The 16,310-nt window shown below is 42.8% G+C and overlaps 1 long non-coding RNA gene across 1 annotated transcript; it reads left to right on the forward strand.

The window, feature by feature from the left end:
* The first annotated feature begins 4,697 nt into the window (after positions 1-4,697).
* LOC138787416 (uncharacterized) lies at positions 4,698-12,033 on the forward strand. The gene is made up of 3 exons (XR_011362372.1): positions 4,698-4,786; positions 7,613-7,721; positions 11,856-12,033. It is a non-coding gene; the product is annotated as an uncharacterized lncRNA (long non-coding RNA).
* The last annotated feature ends 4,277 nt before the right edge of the window (positions 12,034-16,310 follow it).

The following is a 16,310-nucleotide window of genomic DNA, read 5'->3' on the forward strand; positions in this document are numbered from 1 at the left end:
TGGACTTTCCGTCTTCAAACATTGCATGAATATGTTTTTACTTCCCTTATTTTCACTTCAGACAGAAGCTCTCCAGATAAGATACCACGGCCCAATGTGTTTCTTTAGCAGTCAGTCTAAGAGGCTTTAAAGCTATGGTTCCATTTTCTTGGGACTTCAATCGGTACCAATGATGGCCGCACACCTCTATATAGGGTATGTTATTTCAAGTGGCACACATGAGGGTGGTTGGGCAACTTTGGACTCCCCCTGACACCCATAGGGCACCCTAACCGCTCCAGTGTTGTGCCACCACCACAACATTAGGACTTACTGCAGTGGTAAGGGACTTATAAGCTAGAAGTAAGCTATGCCACCAAACTTGGAACCTCTGACCATCCATCTATCTCTATATTAACCCTTCCCATTATAATTCATTATGTACTGGTGCTCGCCTGTATCTCAGGGCATCATGTCTTTCATGGATCTACACCAAGGATGGGGAACCTTTGGCCCTCCAGCTGTTGCAAAACCACAATACCCATCATGCCTGGACAGCCAAAGCCTTCGGCTTTGGCTGTCCAGGCATGATAGGAATTGTAGTTTTGCAACAGCTGGAGGGCCAAAGGTTCCCCATCCTTGAGGATATATGGTCACAATTCCAGATGAAAATCCCTGCAGTATAAAAAACATTGCCAGATCTTTTCCTTTTCTTATGATCCGTGCTCAGTGACATCCTGGCAAACCGAGCTGCTGCCGATCCCCCTGTCCACGCTATGAGCACAGAAGTGAATGATGAACGCTGGTGAAGAAACATGACGCCTCCTCCCAGTCCCTGATGGAAGAACTTCTTCACTGGACCATAGGAAAATGCATGTAAGCAAATTTAACTTCAGGACTGATATCTGTCCTGTATGAAACATTTATGAGAAAGAGAGAAGCCAAGAGGCTGGGGATTCAGCGAAACGGTCGACCATGTAATACTACAAATTCTCTACAGTGCGGAAACTTTAGCACAATGTGTTTGACTTAGCATGAGAAGCGGCACCTGCAGAGGTTTCAGTCCTGAGATAAGCTTTTACAGTCCTCACCCAACAGAGATTCACACATTATGGCTGTACACCCCAGATATATGTTAGTATTCTGTCAGAAAAATGGGATGCCTAAAGGTCCTCATACACCTTATTCTTTTGTCAGCTGCGCTTACCGCTAATGGTGGATATGGCCGTCAGTATAAGGTGTATGAAGCTCTCCCCACCGATCACCGACACATGATGTTGGTAGAAATAAGGGGTCGAGCATGAGTGAATATCACCACCTGACCCCTTTGTTCTTGAAGAGAAAAACTCCTTTAAGTTTTGCAGAAGAGTCCTTTTCTCTTCTGTCTAGCCAATTTCCCCTATTGGATTAGGAACAGGATTTTTAGAGTTGATTTGCCCTTTCAACATAGAGTGTAGACAGTCTTGGGTATAACTTCCTAGAACTCCGCAAAGTGCGTAGTCACTGTTATCTCAACCCAGATTTGTCTTAGGTGAGCAATTTGAGCATGGTTAACTTATCTGTGTTAGATATTAAAGCGACTCTGTACCCACAATCTGACCCCCCCCCCCCCCAAACCACTTGTACCTTCGGATAGCTGCTTTTAATCCAAGATCTGTCCTGCGGTCTGTTCGGCAGGTGATGCAGTTATTGTCCTAAAATAATACTTTTAAACTTGCAGCCCGTGCCAAACGGGAGTATCTGTGCCCTAACTTTGCACCACCCCTCCGTCCCTCCTCCCCACCCTCTCCATCATTAGGAATGCCACTGAAACATTTTCTCCTGTCTGAATATTGCACAGGTGCCTTAACGATCCAGCCCATGTGCTGTGCTGCCACAGGTGAGGAATAGGAGGCAATCTGCCTGGAGCATTCCTAATGATGGAGAGGGTGGGGAGGAGGGACAGAGAGGTTGTGCAAAGTTAGGGCACAGATACTCCCGTTTTGTACAGGCTGCAAGTTTAAAAGTTGTTTTTTAGGACAATAACTGAATCACCTGCCGAACGGACCGCAGGACAGATATTGGATTAAAAGCAGCTATCCGAAGGTACAAGTGGTTTGGGAGGGGGGGTAAGATTGTGGGTACTGAGTCGCTTTAACTGGGAACTGGAACAAACTTAGCCTAAACCTTTTAAAAAAAACTAGCAAACAGGAGTAGACCTGGCCCTCTGGGAAGAAAGGTTTTAAGTGATTGGTTCTAAACCAGGAAAAGGGGCTGAACCCTGGGAGATTCCTCCCTCTGACCACACTTCTGGTGGAAGAGAAGGTCATGTGACCATGTTCCTTACATCCTTAACATATCACTTACTAAGAGTGGTAAGACAGAACTGTGTTAACCCATGCAAATCCATAGGACTAGTGTAGTTTTAGAGAGATTACTCAACCACACAACTTTATGTATTTAGTTGCTGGGATACAGGTATCGGGACACTGCACACTGTGTGAACACGGTCTTAGGGTTCCTGAAACAAATTAGCAGTTTACATTAGGCCAGCACTTTTTTTTATTAAGGGAGGGGTTATCTTCTTGGTCAAAAGTCAGTTGTATATGCATGTGGTAAAATATGGAACAAACCACTGCTGACTGTCATACAGCTAACAGCTGTGTTCTAGAAGCTAGAGATGGAAGCCGTAAAATTCTCTAAAATTCACCATCATTAAAATCCTTATAATTAAGTCCTTAATTCAGTATGCCAACAATGGTGCTCCGGTACATAATGAGAACCATGCTGTACCCACTTTACATTTACTGAACAAAATGTGCAAAGTAAGTTTAATGCAGGTAATTGTATGGGCAACCTGAAAACCTGAGGTTTTTTTTTGTGCGTGTGCTGGATGCACCATTTTATTTTAATTTTTAATTTTTTTTTTCACCATAGAGCACTTTTATGGAACCTCAAAAGTGCAAGAAAACAAAAACTGTAAAAATGCCAGCAGTTTATTTATTTTATTTCGTTCATGCATTAGTTGTATGGTTTTTAGGGTGCGTTTACACGTACAGGATCTGCAGCAGATTTGAAGTTGCAGATGCAAAGCAAATCTGTTCACACAATGTCAAAGATAGAGAAAAGGCGGCAGCTTTTGAAATTTAAAATAACGTCCGTTATTATCACGATTTACCTGACTGCAATGCAATGCAGTCAATGGGAAGACGGACATCCAATGCACACAATGTATTGAATAACGGACGTTATTGCTGCGGACTTCAGAATAATGATCATGACAAATATTTTTGGGCGTCTTTTGCAAACAGCGGATGTTTTTTTATTAGTTGTTCACACACAGTTTTTCTTTTGTCCCCGTTCTTTTTCCGTTTTACTATTAAATTCAATGGACTTTTCAATTAAGTCACATCCAAAGGGCAATTAGTAACCCAAAACTAGAATAATGTACCAACAGCCGTCATTGTACTAAGGGGAGGCCAGGCTGCTAAATGACTGCCGTTATTTTAGACTCAACATGTTAAGTGTATTTCCCAAATACATGCATGTTCGTTTTTGTGCTTTTTTAATCTATGTTTTTTTTTTTTGTTTTTTGACAAATCATGTGATTCATTGATCACATGATCTGGATTTCTTTTCAATGGTATCAAGAAAATGTCCAGCTTGTTCCTTAGTAAAATCTTCAAGGCTTTATTTTTGTTTCATAACTCCCAAGCGCCCCCTGTCTCTATTTTTTCCCTGGGACTTCCCCTTTAAAGGGATGTTCAGGATAGGGAAAATTACGTTCTAGTGAAAAGTACATTAAAAGTTAAACAGATGTGTCTATATAATGTAATAGCGTGTCTTCACAGTTCTGCCTCACTAGGAGTTGATTGACATCCAGGAAGTGAAGAAAACTACCCTACCTGCAATAAACTCTGTCTTCTGCTGCCTCTTCCCTCCCCCCCCCCCCCCCCAGGAGACATAGATCATGTGACCTCCGTCTCACACTGAGTTTGTTTGTTGAGCACATGCCGAGGATACAGATGTGGGATGGGCATGTCAGTGCACAGGAAGACGAACAGCAAAAGATACACAGCAGGGAGAAAACTGCAGAAGAGAATGACTCTTAACAATGCTGCCCAGAGTTCTTCTTTAATGTTTTTTGTTATTCCACTTAAAAAAAACTGTGAAGAAAAAAAAGACATATGTATCCCAAAATAATAAACACTTCTCCAGTAGAGAACGGGTTAAATTGAATTAGTTGCACAGATATCAAGGGTCCAGTCATTCTCGCTATGCTGTTGGCTGCAGAGTCAATCTTCACTAAAAACTTGATGACGATGAAAATTCCTACAGTTCCTTACTGGAAGAGGTTGAGTAATAGGCTTTTTTCTAAATTATAGAGAAAATAATAATTATTCTCTATAATAATTATAGGGAAATAAAAGGATTTAAAAGCACATAAAATATAGAAGTCTAAGAGAACGAGGACCCCTTCAATCTCTAAAGTTTCTGAAAGTGAAAAACAGGGTTGCTACATATTGGAGAAAATTCGAGCACAGGGCCCACCCGAGCAAGTGTTGGGGCCCACAGCAACTCTAGGGGCCCAGAGAGGGAGAGGGGCCCGGTGTTCTAATGTTTAGCCTGCTCACTGTAGTGCAGTGTCAGTGCTGAACATCAGAAGACAGAGAAAGAGCAGGACCTGCACAGAGAGGGAAAAGGGGGAAGGACCTGATCACATGATTTAAAGGTCCTCAACCTTACAGTATGGAGAGCAGCCTGACAGACAGAAAGAGGGAGAAGACTGAGCTGTAATTGCTGTATGTTAGTGTCTGAGTGTGTCAGTGTAAGTCAGTCTGTGTCAGTCAGTCAGTGTCTGTGTCAAGTCAGTCAGTGTCAGTAATGTGTGTTTGTGTATGTTAGTGGTGTCTCAAGTGATTGTGCATAGTGTGTGGATGATGGGTGCATAGTGGATGAATGAGGGGCCCGCTGAGGCTCTGTCACCCAAGGGCCTGCAAAAACCTGGAGTCGGCCCTTTTCAAGCAACTACATTTTTTCTCTATTATTTCAGCTGGTTGTGTACATATAGTGAGAGAGAGGAGAGGCTGGGGTAGATTTTAGGATGATATGTTTTAGTATCAGAATTATGCATGTATGAAAATACCTAATTGGGGGAAAGATCAGAAGTAATCTGAGAAAATATTACTTTACTGAAAAAGTAGTAGATGCTTGGAACAAACTTCCAGCAGATGTGGTTGGTAAATCTACAATAACTGAGTGTAAACCTTCCTGGGATAAACATATATCTATCCTAATATAATAAGAAAGGAAATAATATAAGGGCAGACTAGATAGACCAGGGTTTTTTTTTCTGTCAACAAGCCTCTATGTTTCTAGTAATAAAAAAAAAACAAGCATGCTAAACATTTATTTACATGCGTTTCGAAACTCAGAAAGGTGTAAATTCTCTATTCTACAGTCCTGGAAAAACTGGGAGAAGTTTCCCAGGACTGGATCCAGCTTTTCCCAACACCTGGGGAGGAGCAGCAGTCAGTTGTAAGGCAGCCAGTTGATAAACAGATTGCAGAGGTAACAAAGCACCTTGCTTTAACCCCTTAAAGACCCGACCAATTTCCATTTTTGCGTTTTCGTTTTTTCCTCCTTGTGCTTAAAAGGCCATAGCACTTGCAATTTTTCACCTAGAAACCCACATGAGCCCTTATTTTTTGTGCCACTAATAGTACTTTGCAATGACAGGCTGAATTTTTGCATAAAGTACACTGCGAAACCAGAAAAAAATTAAACGTGTGGTGAAATAAAAAAAAAACAAAAAAACCATTTGTTTTATTTTATTTTATTTTTTACGCCATTCGCGTATATATATGTTCCTCAAGTTGTTACGATTACAACGATATGTAACTTGTATAGCTTTTATTTTATTTAATTGCTTTTAAAAAATTAAAACTTAAAAATTAAAAATTAAATTAAAAATAAAATTAAAAATTAAAAAAAAAAAGATCTATTCCTTAAAATCGCTCTATTCCCATGCTTATAGCGCTTTTATCCTTTGGTCTATGGGGCTGTGTGAGGTGTCAATTTTTACGACATGATGTGATCTTTCTATCAATACCTTGATTGCGCATATGCGACTTTTTGATCGCTTTTTACAGTTTTTATGGATTTGAGGCTACCAAAAATGTGCAAATTTTGGAATTTTATTTATTTTTATTTATAAAATGGGAAAAGGGGGGTGAATCAAACTTTCATTAGGGAGGGGATTATTTATTAATAATAAAAAACTTTCTTTTTTTTTACACTTATACTAGAAGTCCCCCTGGGATTAGGGTTATTCCCCTGGGGGACTTCTAGAATATCCATACTGATCTCTCATAGAGATCTATGCTGTATAGTAATACTGCATAGATCAATGAGGTAGGCACTCTATTGCTTTTGGCTGCTGCAGCCGAAAACGATAGAGTGCTGAGCCGGGATCAGCGCCATTACAACGCAGAACCTGGCTGGCTTCAGATGCTGGGATCGCTCCTCCGCGACCACGTCGCGGGGGGCCGATCCCCCCCACTAGACACCAAGGAATGGGAAAAGCTGTTTTTTAAATGCAGCTGTCAACTTTGACAGCTGCATTTAGAAAACTAATTAGCGATTGAACCGTGCCCGCTAATAGCCGTGGTCCTGGGCTGCATAAAGCACCCGGGATTGCAGCGGTTCAGTGCAGGGTCGCCGCGTGGCCCCCCTCTGAACTCCCTTATCGACCTCAGGGTGTAAATATACGCTCGTATTACTGTAAAATTACCAATTACACGAGGCGACAAGAGGGAGCAAATGAGCACCTACCTGTCAGGTTAGCGCTAGCTTGCTCCTCGCTCCCTGCACGCTGCCAGTGCTAATATACATGTCGGCAGCAAGCAGGTAAGTGCAGAGGGGGCCGCAGGGAGCTGCGGGGGGCTGACCAGGTGATTGCTAGAACGTCCGGGCAGCCCATAGAAGATAGCAGGAGAAGATTCCACGGAGCAACAGCAGCAGATCGCCGCTATCGTGAACGATGGTTTTTCAACATGTTAAAAGACAATGATCAGCCGACATCTATTACACAAAGCGATTATCGGCCATAACGGTCGGTATTGGCTGAATACGGCCCAAAATCACTTTGTGTAATAGGGCCTTAAATCCGCTCATCTCTAATTGATGGTAATTGCCCTAACACATAGCACAGATAGACAGACAGTGTGAACAGAGCCTTATTAATTTTATTGGTGCAGAGCCATGTGCAGGAAGACACATCAAATCCCTGAGGCCCCGTTCTTTATATCTCTGTGTGCCACAGCATGGTGGCCACATATGGCTCCATATTTTAGATCTATTTTTCCATACAACCAGCGCCTCCTGGGGAAATTTCCTTTGTCTTATGTCATGCAATAAAGCATACTGGAATTTTCTTTTCTCTGTGCATTCATGCAGAATTCTCTCCCCTTATACAATTGGAGACATGATATGGATGTACAGTAGGGCTGGAGTCTATGGGTGACACATTAGGAGTCAATGTGTGCGCATGAGCTCCAAGGTTGGATGTGTTGTCTCTAACAACCACAATCATTTTATGTATGAATAATCAATTTTCAACAGTGAGAAGTGATACTTTTATTATTATTTATAGATTGCTGTGGACACCCAAAATGACTAAACATGTCCGTCCAGCCTGCAAATGACAAGGGCATTCCAGAGAACCCCTGCAAGCATGAAAACAGACTCATTGAAGAGAAGAGGTATAGCTAGGGCTAGTATGTCATCTTCATTTACAGGGTACACCAGCAATATAAAAAAAATATATAATATAATGATAAAATGCCCCCCCTCCCCCCAGGTCATGTATGACATAATGGGGGCTACAATCTTTAAAAAATAATAATAATAATAATAATAATAATAATAATGATAATAATAAAAAGAGAACATACAGCATATTAATATAGTGTTATCACATTGTGCTGGCTTGTGTAGTCCTTCATTTTCAGTGTTATCCCAGTGTTGAGCTACCTAGCTACTCCTTCTCCCTCCAAGAATAGCCATCGTCTTCTGCTGTCACAAGAAAGGTCTGCTGGATCTTGTCTTTGAGCTCTAGCTTCATCCCCCTGTGTGATGTTAAAACTTCTAACAAGCTTCTACAGTTTACAGCACCATATATCCCTGTCATATACACATATACATATATATCTTTATTTAGAGATTTAAGGAATTATTAATTGCATTTATAGTGTGCGGAACAATGCCACAGGCAAAGGAGCCGACAGGGAATAAATACAGCTGCTTCAGAGTGTTCTGCTGTGTTATGTAACATTCTGCAGCAGCTTTTGGTGGGGAACTGGCAGGAGTGCTGTGGAAGGGGAGTAGGCACGGTGGGAGGACTGTGATTGAGAACTAAGGGAAAGCAATGCATTTTAGGAAGTGCAGTATTGAGCAACTGCTTCACTAGGAAGTAATGAGAAAAATTTCACATAAAATATCTAGAAAATAATCCTTGCCTACTTCTCACCTACCCAAAGGATAAATGATAAATATCCGATCAGTGTGTGTGTGTGTGTGGGGGGGGGGGGCTTGTCTGTCCACTGGGACCCCCACCATTTCAGAGAATAGGGATACCCCAAGTAAATGGAGGGGCACAAATCACTAGGCTGAGCCGGGATTTCCAGGCTGAAAAACCAAGAAGAAGAGAAAAGGAAGGAGGACCAGGCTGCGTCTGAGCAGGTGATTGGGGTGGGTGAGTATATCTGATGCTTCATTTTCAGTGCATCGGTAGGCATTAGATAAAGATACCTCCCTGCTTAGAAAACCCCTTTAAATGGGTATTTTATGTCAACTAACACAGTTTAACTTGTAGGACACATCAAATTAAACATTATTGCAAATATTTTTATTTAGCAAACTTGCCTCCAACTCCTGATACACTGCTTTTTCCCTCCCTTTGATTACCAACCACCACTCTACTCTAAAAGCAGTGATCTGGCTTGTGTATATATGGATATAATGTAGATGTGTAGATATATAGTGTAGGTATACTGTGCAATACATATGAATATGTAGGCTATAGCTACAGTATACATATATATACCATATGCAATACAGTATACATACACTCACCGGCCACTTTATTAGGTACACCATGCTAGAAACGGGTGGTCTTTTGCTGCTGTAGCCCATCTGCCTCAAAGTTGGACGTACTGTGCGTTCAGAGATGCTCTTCTGCCTACCTTGGTTGTAACGGTTGGCTATTTGAGTCACTGTTGCCTTTCTATCAGCTCGAACCAGTCTGCCCATTCTCCTCTGACCTCTGGCATCAACAAGGCATTTCCGCCCACAGAACTGCCGCTCACTGGATGTTTTTTCTTTTTCGGACCATTCTCTGTAAACCCTAGAGATGGTTGTGCGTGAAAATCCCAGTAGATCAGCAGTTTCTGAAATACTCAGACCAGCCCTTCTGGCACCAACAACCATGCCACGTTCAAAGGCACTCAAATCACCTTTCTTCCCCATACTGATGCTCGGTTTGAACTGTAGGAGATTGTCTTGACCATGTCTACATGCTTAAATGCACTGAGTTGCCGCCATGTGTGATTGGCTGATTAAAAATTAAGTGGTAACGTGCAGTTGGACAGGTGTACCTAATAAAGTGGCCGGTGAGTGTATATATACCAGCCAGACCACTGCTTTTAGAACCGACAGTGGACGATAACCTAGACAAGAAGCTGTCAATGGGAAGAAAAGAGTAACATATCAGGAGAATGTGACAAGTTTTCCTAAATGAACTAATTAGCAAAAATATTTACCTTGACCAGGCCTACAAGTTAAAGCGTCTCTGTACCCACAATCTGCCCACTCCCCAAACCGTTAGATAGCTGCTTTTAATCCAAGATCTGTCCTGCGGTCCGTTCAGCAGGTGATGCAATTATTTTTCTAAAAAACAACTTTAAAACTTGCAGCCCTGTGTCAAATTGGTGTGGCCTAGAGTGTCTGTGTCCTAGGCCTGCACCGCTCCTCGTCCCCATGCTCTTCATCATTAGCAATACCCCAGGCAGGATTTTTCCTGATCATCACTTGTCTGAACAGTGCACATGTGCTGGATGATTAAGGCCAGGGCCATATTTACCACTAGGCACCCGTGGTCCGGTGCCTAGGGCAGCACCTTGCAGGGGGGCAGCACCAGGGAGCAGGGGGACAGAAAAAACTAATTTTTTTGTTTTTATTTTTTTAGTTTCCCTCCTCCTGTTCAGACTTGCCAGTAAATCTGGTGTCTTTCCAGGGGGGTCGGGGGTATGGTGGTATTGGTCAGGTCTGGTATCGCCAATAGGTGCGTGAAGATGGGGCGTCTTCAGGTTTAGTACCTAGGGCAGCAGCAGCTGTTAATACAGCCCTGGTTAAGGCCCATGTGTAGTGTTCAGACAAGTGACATTTGATGAATAGGAGAATAGGAGAAAAGGAGAATAGGAGAAATACTGCCTGGGACATTCCTAATGGTGAAGAGGGAGGTGGGGAGGGATGGATAGGCAGCAAGCCTAGGGCACGGACACTGTAGGCTACACCAATTCACAGGCTGAAAGTTTAAAAATTGTTTTTTTTTAGGACAATAATTGCATTACCTGCCGAATGGACCCAGGACAGATCTTGGATTAAAAGCAGCTATCTGACAGTACAAGCGGTTTGGGGGGGGGGGGGGGGCAGAATGTGGGTACAGAGTCGCTTTAAATATGTTAGTTCAGATAGGAATACCCCTTTAAGGCTTTATATTGCCTGAAGGTTGTACACTTGAATACAGTGGTCCTTATTCTAACTACACAGAATGAAAGCTTGTCTCTTCAGCACTGTATATATTATTCTAATTGACTTCCCATAGGAATTTGGATAGCCCTCCTGTATCTAGATTTGTAGTTGTGAATACTGGGACAACAACTAGTGATGGAATATTGAAGACCATATAGGTGTACTGTATTGCTCTCCTACAGGACTATAGTAGTTAAGAACTACAATAAGCATGCTAGTAATTGATATTAATTCATGTGGATAAGACACGCCAAATAGTATTTGTTTTTAGAGCATTACAATGTTTCTGGCAATTAGTTATAAGTGATAACATCCGGCAGTTACCGTAGCGTCCTATGAGCTGTGATTATAATTAAAGTGTTAATTATTCTTCTCAAGTGATTTTATTGTTGGAGTTAACTATTGCATTTATTTACTATGCGTAATGTCTTTGTCTTTTTCGCGAAGTTGTCAGATATTGAAAAAATATCTGAAAACTTCTGCAATAACATCTGGGTGGTTGTATCGGGAAATGATGGGTAAGTAGCCAGACGTGTCATTGAAATAGTCACTGCAAATATCTACTTTGAAATCTTGTATTGTATGTTGTCAGAGAATAATGCCTGCTCCTCCCCTTACCAGGCTGACCCACTTTCTCCAAACTCTGAAAAACAGCCGATTGGCTGCCCATAGACATCTATGGAATGAAGAGGGGGAAGAAAGAGAGGGTTGTGGCTGGACAGAGACATAGAGAAATGCAGAGAAAGTACATGAACTGGTGGTATCATATCTTAGCCCAGTGCTGGATGTGGAGTTTACACTGTTCATTACTGCCCTATAATGTCCTCCATGCTGATGCAACTGCTTCTGAGGGTGTGCTGGAGATATAGTGGGGCAGAATCTCTTCCTCTGTGTGTGTACAGTATACGAGAGACGTCATAGTAGCTATTTTCCATCCATTATCTAAGTGAAAACCTAAAGTGTACCTGTCGTTATAATTTTCATTATCTAAACCAAAAAAAGATTTGCAATTTACATTTTTTTTTTTAGTTCTCATGGAAAACACGGTACTTACTGTTTTCTGACTCTTTTTCTCAATAAAACAGGAAACAGAAAATAGGAAGTCCTGTGTATCCCAGGTCATCTGAGCGCTCACAGAGAGAAGGCAGTCATGTGACTGATGGACACATTGAGTTGTGGCTCTCTGTACTGGCCGTGATTCCTGTGCTTAGTCACATTTTTTTTTCAACAAGCACAATCAGAAAATCTGCTGTCAGGAGACTGGACCTGGATTTCTGGTAAGTTCAGCTTAGTTTTACAGCATGATAACAACATAAAAAATAATGAATCTATATTGTAAACTTGCTTTATATCACATCTACTGTTGATTTAGATTTTGAAAGTTATAACAACAGGTACACTTTAAATTATACATGGTACCCACAAAGGTGAAAAAAATGCCATATACCTCTGTGGCTGACATATACTAACCTACTATTACAACCTGCTATAGGTAGGCCACACTAGTGGATCACTGATGTGAGTACACTGTAATACTATAGTATTGCAGTGTACTGTATAAGCAATCGAACCGTTGCTCATAAAAGTTCAACTAATTGTTTTTAACCACTCTACTTGTACCATGTTTTAAATGTGTCACTGATCCTCCACAGTGAATATTGTAAAAGAAGAATGACATATCCGATGTTAGACTTGTTTTCCTATAAAGTACAGGCTGCTGTGTCCCACTCCAAATAACGTCCATCAGATGAATTTCCTGATGGCCTGGTCTCCAGCTGTTCTTTCTCCACTACTGGGTGATCTATAAGGCTTAGTTCACACGTCCGGCAATCTGGCATATTTAAAAACTGACTTGCAGACACCAGATCAAAAGCATTGACGTGGCAAAATCACGCCAAAGGGCAACTATGCCAGGAGGTCCATACATCGGATGCTGTGCTCTACTGGGCACCAGATTGGATGCCGGATGTAATAAATCAAGCTTGTTGCATTCCGCTGGATGGCTTCATAAAGGACATATACGTGAAGCAGTCTTACGACTAAATGAGTGTTTCAACAAGTCCCATATGAAATCCTATATCACACAGTGACATGCTCCTGTAGGATCAAATCAGTCAGAATTTTTCGGTCTTTCTACTAATTTGCAAAAAAACGGATGCCTTTGTGTGCACCCATTTTGATCTGTTTTTCCATTGACTTCCATAAAAAATGGATCAAAAGAGGTTTGTTTTTTTAACGGACACAAAAATCAGGTCGACTACGTTTTTGTATACGTTAAAAAAAACTGATCCGTTTTGATCCGTGTTTTTTTTATAATGGAATTGTATGGAAAAACGTAGTGTGAACCCAGCCTAACACTTTGCACTTTATTTGCCCTTGCCTGCCCAGTCTTATCCTTCATGTTTCCTTCACCATGTTCATATGCTTTTTGTTTTAATTAAAAATATAGTTATTTAGTTTCATTTGTTGTAGCCCTTTTGCAGTTAATTGGGGACCTAGGTGCAGGTGTATAACCTCAGAGTATAGTGTATAGAGGTCTGCTCCCCATCCATCCACCCCTGGAGCTTTGTTGTTAACAGGTGATTTTATAGTCTTTTCTAACTTCATTACAGTGATCAGAAACTCGAGCATTGTACGCTACTGAATTATCACTGGGAGTTGCAGACCATCCAAGTACTGTGTTTCTCTGAAAATAAGACAGGGCCTTATATTATTATTTTTGTTTTCGAGTTAGGTCTTATTTTCAGAGAAACACAGAATGCCCCTACACTGTAGCCCTACTCTGGACAGTAGTTAGCCGCCACACTGTTGTAAGGCTCCCATACTGTAAGTTCCTTGTAGTTAGGCCTCCATACTGACACACACACACACACACACACACAGTTGTTCCCCCATACTGTATACATCTCCCTCTGCAGTAAGACCCCCCATACTATATACCTCCCACCCCCCTCTTAAGTTGTTCCCCTATGCTGTATACATCCCCTCTGCAGTAAGACCCTCCCATACTGTATACCTTATACCCCTCTGTAGCTGTTCCCCCATGCTGTATATATCCCTCTCTGTAGGTAGTCCCCATACTGTATACACCCCCTCCTCCCTCGGTAGCTGTTACCTCATACTGTATACATCCCCCTCTGCAGTTACCATACCTCTCTCTCCCCTCGGTAGTTGTTACTCCATGCTGTATACATCCCCCCTCTGCAGGTGGTCGCCATGCTTTATACCTCCCCCATCTGTAGTTGGCCCATGAACCCTCCATCCCACACATTCAATGTCCGCCTACAGGACCTGGTGTCATGATGTTGCAGGTCCACCTAGCCAATCAGCAACTGCATTGGTGCCCCGTTCTTTCTGGTGGCTCCGTAGAGGGTCACATGTCAACCCGCAGCTCTTTTCAAAACAAAGGAGCCGGGGGCCGATCTGGAGATCACCAGGGGGCACAGACGTTAAAGTGACCCAATCTGTCCCCAACCCCCCCCCCCCCCCCCCCCCAAACCACTTGTACCTTCGGATAGCCGCCTTTAATCCAAGATCTGTCCTGGGGTCCGTTCGGCAGGTGTTGCAGTTATTGTCCTAAAAAAACAACTTAAACTTGCAGCCCTGTGTCCAATTGGCATGGCCTAGAGTGCCCATGGCCTAGGATTGCACCGCCCCTCCATCCCTCCTCATCACTAGGAATGCCCTGGGCAGTATTTTTCCTATTCCTCACCTGTGTGAACACTGCACAGGTGCCTTAACGATCCAGCTCATGTGCAGTGTTCACACAGGTGATGAATAGGAGAAATTATTCTAGGGGCATTCTTAAAGGAGAAGTCCGGCCAAAATTAATTTTTGATATGTTGTTACTTATGAAAAGTTATACAAATTTCTAATGTACATTAATTATGGGAAATGCACATATAGAGCTATTTCCCTTAATTTAGTAGATCAGGAAGTGTTAGAAATATCTCTGAAGAAGTGACGTCAAGACCCAGGGTGTAATTCCTATGGAGTGTCCAGCAGGGGGCGCTCTCTATATAGAAGTCTATGGGACTTTATTGTTTCTATGGGTTTCTATGTAATGTAATGTAATGTAGTGTACAGTGCTTTATTGAATGAATACATCTATGGAATACTTTGGGGAGCAAGTGTCCTTGCTCCCCAAAGTATTGCATAAATGTATTCATTCAATACATTCAATACACAGTAAGCCCGCCGATCCGCCGCATTTCCGCCGAATTTCCGCCGCATTCACGCCGATCCGCCACACGCTGATCCGCCGCATTCCGGCCGATCCGGACCATATACATTGAACTACAGCTCCCATCATCTGCTTCTAGTATGAACAGGTGATGGGAGCTGTAGCTGGGTAAGGGATATCACATGCCGCCGGGCGCAGGGGGGAGCCGCTCAGTACACAGGAGCGCTCCCCCCTCCTCCTCCTCCTTCCGTGATAACTTCCGCCTATACCAATGCTGACTCCCTGCCTGGCCGCCGCTCTCCGCTCTCCCCCCCATACATACCGGCTCCCGATGCATCCTGGTGTCCGCGCTGATGCCGGGAGCCGGTATATGTGAGCGGAGAGCGGCGGCCAGGCAGGGACTCAGCATTGGTATAGGCGGAAGTTATCACGGAAGGAGGAGGAGGAGGGGGGAGCGCTCCTGTGTACTGAGCGGCTCCCCCCTGCGCCCGGCGGCATGTCATATCCATTACCCAGCTACAGCTCCCATCACCTGTTCATACTAGAAGCAGATGATGGGAGCTGTAGTTCAATGTATATGGTCCGGATCGGCGGGAATGCGGCGGATCGGCGGAAATTCGGCGGAAATGCGGCGGATCGGCGGGCTTACTGTGTATTGAATGTATTGAATGAATACATTCATGCAATACTTTGGGGAGCAAGGACACTTGCTCCCCAAAGTATTCCATAGATGTATTCATTCAATAAAGCACTGTACACTACATTACATTACATTACATAGAAACCCATAGAAACAATAAAGTCCCATAGACTTCTATATAGAGAGCGCCCCCTGCTGGACACTCCATAGGAATTACACCCTGGGTCGTGACGTCACTTCTTCAGAGATATTTCTAACACTTCCTGATCTACTAAATTAAGGGAAATAGCTCTATATGTGCATTTCCCATAATTAATGTACATTAGAAATTTGTATAACTTTTCATAAGTAACAACATATCAAAAATTAATTTTGGCCAGACTTCTCCTTTAATGATGAGGAGGGTGCGGAGGAGGGACAGAGGGGTGTCACAATCCTAGGACACGGGTACTCTAGGCCACACCAATTTGACACAGGGCTGCAAGTTTAAAAGTTGTTTTTTATGACAATAACTGCATCACTTGCCGAACGGACCCCAGGACAGATCTTGGAGTGAAAGCAGCTATCAGAGGGTACAAGTGGTTTGGGGGGGTCAGATTGTGGGTACAGAGTCGCTTTAACCCCCCCCCCCCCCCCCCACACACACACACACAATCCCTTACTATCCCGTGGTTAGGGGACTGGTAATTATTAATCGGGAAACCCCTTTAAGTCTTT

Source organism: Dendropsophus ebraccatus, chromosome 3, assembly GCF_027789765.1.
Source record: "Dendropsophus ebraccatus isolate aDenEbr1 chromosome 3, aDenEbr1.pat, whole genome shotgun sequence".
NCBI lineage: Eukaryota > Metazoa > Chordata > Amphibia > Anura > Hylidae > Dendropsophus > Dendropsophus ebraccatus.